This window comes from Neophocaena asiaeorientalis, unplaced genomic scaffold, assembly GCF_003031525.2.
Source record: "Neophocaena asiaeorientalis asiaeorientalis breed wild unplaced genomic scaffold, Neophocaena_asiaeorientalis_V1.1 scaffold119, whole genome shotgun sequence".
Lineage (NCBI taxonomy): Eukaryota > Metazoa > Chordata > Mammalia > Artiodactyla > Phocoenidae > Neophocaena > Neophocaena asiaeorientalis.
In genome coordinates, this window is record NW_020175821.1 from 3,733,038 (window position 1) to 3,737,335 (window position 4,298).

At 45.1% G+C, this 4,298-nt stretch overlaps 1 protein-coding gene across 1 annotated transcript in view; it reads left to right on the plus strand.

The window, feature by feature from the left end:
- Nucleotides 1-4,298, plus strand: part of SRP14 (signal recognition particle 14) — a 15,004-nt gene that overhangs the window by 6,957 nt on the left and 3,749 nt on the right. The window lies entirely within an intron of this gene.

Genomic DNA, 4,298 nt, shown 5'->3' on the forward strand with positions numbered 1-4,298 from the left:
CCTCTCACTGTTGTGGCCTTTCCCGTTGCGGAGCACAGGCTCCGGACGCGCAGGCTCAGCGGCCATGGCTCACGGGCCTAGCCGCTCCGCGGCATGTGGGATCTTCCTGGACCGGGGCACGAACCCGTGTCCCCTGCATCAGCAGGCGGACTCTCAACCACTGCGCCACCAGGGAAGCCCAACATTAGAATTTAACAATATCTTGGGGACTTCTCTGGTGGCGCAGTGGTTAAGAATCTGCCTGCCGATGCAGGGGACACTGGTTTCAGCCCTGGTCTGGGAAGATGCCACATGCCGCACAACGACTAATCCCGTGAGCCACAACTACTGAGCCTGCGCTCTAAGGCCCGCGAGCCACAACGACTGAAGCCCGCGTGCTTAGAGCCCGTGCTCCGCAACAAGAGAAGCCACTACATTGAGAAGCCCGTGCACCACAGCAAAGGGTTGCCCCCGCTTACTACATCTAGAGAAAACCTGTGTGCAGCAACAAAGACCCAACACAGCTAAAAATAAATAAATTAATTAATTAAAAAAAAAAGAATTTAACCACATCTTATGGACAGAGACTTTCAGTATCTTTGTTCACTGAGCTACCTTTACTCCTGACTGATCAGAAACAATTCCATTTTTTCTTATCAGGGAATTTATTTTCAGATGTATATTTTTATAAATGGATTCACTTCCTTGTTGCTTTTATTCATTGTTTTTAATTTTTAAATCTAAAATTTTAAAATGTAGCCACATTATTTTGTTTCATAGTACTTCTTTTTATCATTCTTTTATTTATGGCAGAAATACTGGTTTTCCATTTAAGATAATGATATTAAATAAACTTGTTTAAGTATAAAACGAGTCAACTTAAACGTGTTGATAGTGCAGGTGGTATTTGGTTAATGGCAGAAATCAAGATGGTGGTGTCCAAATGATGGAATTTATATATTATTATAAGTGATAGCACTGTTTATTACTCTTTATTGAGCATTTATTACGTGTCAGCCTCAATGCCAGCCACGTACTGCTGTCCAATAGAATCTGTGCTGATGGAAATGCTCTATATCTGCACTATCCAATCCACACGGGGCTACTGGGTCCTTGAAATGTGGCTAGTGAGACTAAAGAATTGAATGTTTTCTTTTATCTAATTTTAATTAATTTAATTTTAAGTATCCATGTTTACCATATTTGAGCAAGCATAAGGGTCTTAAATATAAACTCTTTCTCACATCTGTGAACTATTATTATTGCCATTTTGCTGATAAAGAGATTTAGACTTTGAGAGGTTGCCTGAGGTCACATAAGTAGCAGAGGTGGCATCTGAACCCAGACGCATTGAACTACAGAACAGGTGCTCTTAATCACTTCCCACAGAAAAAGCCCAAAGAACATTTTGTCAGTAGTTGAATTGTACTGGGCCACGTGTGATGCTAAAACTGGCAGACTTGTGTATTTCTTTTACCAGAGTGGCTTGTTCTGTCATGAGATGGCCTTGAGGTATCACACAGGGTGGCTGGCATGACTGTTGATTTTTGAGTGGAACTGAGGTGTGACTGAGCCCGTGGGAAGCAGTGAGATGCGTCCACATTGAGGGCTAATCCTGACAAGGCCCCCAGATGAATCATGGCCTCCAGGCTCTGTGCTCCTTGAGCACAGGGCCATTTCCTTCACCCTGGTGTCACCAGTACCAAGCCCATGGCTCTAGGGGACACTGGTCAATGTTCAATGAATGATAGAGGCTTAGAGCACAACGGTCATCATTTAGGCCAACCATTGGATCACACAACTCTGTAACTGGTTTCACTTAAATTCATGACCATAAATATCAAGTGAGCCCTCACATTCCCTGGCAGTCTGACAACACATCTTAAATATGTTCAGTCTCTGATGATTTCACACTTTCTTCCAAATGTCCAGCACCCTGATTATCTTTGTGGCTTTTGGTTCTCCAGGATCTGTACCTGTTTGTAATCCTCTGTTGTGTGGGTCTTGGTGAAAGGCAAGGAATATAAAAGGGTCAGAGGGTCACTCCCTCACCTACCCCAGGACTTGGGCTCAAGCATATGATCTAGGATTGGCCAATCTGGGGCTTGCAACTAGGACTCTGACTTCTGAGCTAGTGAGACCAAGGGCCACGGCTCTTTAGAGGCTATTCATAGTGGTAGTCATTGCAGGGTAGTCTTCTGCTGGCAGCCCTATAGGAGGAGTTTTCACCAGACCGTTCCAGTCTGTGCTAGTTCCATGGGCATATGAAGATGACTCCCCAGTTTGTAGTTATAACTTTTACCTCTCTGCTGAGCTCCAAACTTGTATATGCACTTGCTTACTTAATGGTTCCACTTGGATATGTAATAGGCATCTCAGATATTACAAGACCAAAATAACTCTTTTCATCTTCTTATAAAACTATTTACTTCTCATGTCTTTCCTATCTTAGTAAATGGCACCACCACCCACCCAATTGCTCAAATTCAAAAACCTATGAGTCACCTCTGATTTCTCTTTTCCTCTTAATGTCCACAGCCAGTTGAGTACGAGTCCTGTTGACTCTACCTTCGAAGTATACACTAACCTGATCGCAAATGTTGCTAGCACCTGGACTTTTGCAATAACTTCTGCAGTAGCCCCCAACCCTTCACCAAGATATCTATGTCGCAATACCTGGAACCTGTGACTATGTTACCTTACATGTTTAAAGGACTTTGTGATTAAATTAAGGATCTTGAGATTGGGAGATTATTCTGGATTATCCAAGAAGGTCCAATATAACCACAAGGTTCTTATAAGAGGGAGGCAGGAGGATCAAAGTCAGTAGTAGGAGATGTGACAATGGAAGCAAGAGGTGGTAATGATGTGAGGAAGGGGTCACGAGCCAAGGAATGCAGGTGGCTTCTAGAAGGACAAGGAAACAGAGTTTTCCCCTGAAGCTTGCAGATGGAATGCAGCCCTGCAAACACATTGATCTTAGACTTCTGACTTCCAGACCTGTAAAAGAGTAAATTCATGTTGTTTTAAGCCACTAAGTTTGTCAGATGTGTTACAGCAGCAATAGGAAGCTAATACAACCCTCTAATTGGTCTCTCCATTTCCTGCCTTGTCTCTACAATGCCTTATCTACACCACAGCCTGAGGATCTTTAAAAAGCTAAATTGGATTGTCACTGTTCTGTTTAAAACTTCCTTACCAAGAAGCTTTTCTTTGTATTTGGAACAAAATCCAAATTTACCAGGGCCATCGGCCCTATATGACTGGTCAGTGGATACCTCTCCAAGCTCTCCATACTCCTTCACCCCTCCTTCCACATGGCACCTCCACCCCACCCCCAAGCCTTGTGGACATGGGGCAACTTGTTTCCCCACTGGGGCCCTTGTTCTAGCCATTCCCTGTGTCTGGAACACTCTGTTCCCAGATTTTTGAATGGCTAGTCCCTTTAGCTTTCAGCTCAAAGTTCTCCTCTTTAGAGGGATTTCCCTGACCCCAACCTAAAGTAGTCCCCCTGTCACTCTCATTTGTGTCATTCCTGTTTAGTTGTCCGCAGAGCACTCTTTATCTGAAGCTATACTTACTAGTTTACTGTTTATTTCCTCACTACTCCTTTAACCCAAGTTTCAGGAAACCAGAAACTTGTATCCTGCTGTAGCCCCCTCTCCTATAACAGTGCCTGGCATAGGCTAAGAGACCCTCAGTGAAAACCCATTGCATGATTTCATGCTTGACTTTTCCAAGACCTAGGGTTCAAGTTGGCTACTGGCAGAGCAGGGCCTACACCCCAGGTCTCCAGACTGAACCCAGAGCTGAAACTGAGACATGGCTCCAGGCCCTCTTGCTAGAGCTGGGGCCACCCAGCCTGGTCAGAGAAGAGGGAGAGTTCAGAGGGAACTCATGGAGAGTTCCCGCCATGGGAACTTATTACAATGACAGTGGTAATGAAAATAGCAGCTAACGTTATCGAGCACGCTCTATGAGCCAGGCACTGTTGTAGTGTTTAACGTAAGTTCATTTGCTCTTCACAACCACACAGTGAAGTGGATACTATTATTATAGGTTGAGGAAATTGAAGCACGGAATAACAGTACAGCTGAATATACACAACTATAGGTTTCCATCAGATCCCTCCTGTGCTCTCTCAACTCTCTCCCACTGCTTGGGTTAGAGTATTTGCTTGTCTGTGAAATCAAGCACAGCCCAAGGGCCTCGGGGTCGTTGCCTTCCCGGGACTGGAGAGGGCGCCCCAGAGCGCAGGCGCGGGGCGGGGCGGGGCGGGGCGGGCGGGGAGAGGGAGGAAGCAGGGATTGGGTGGAAGA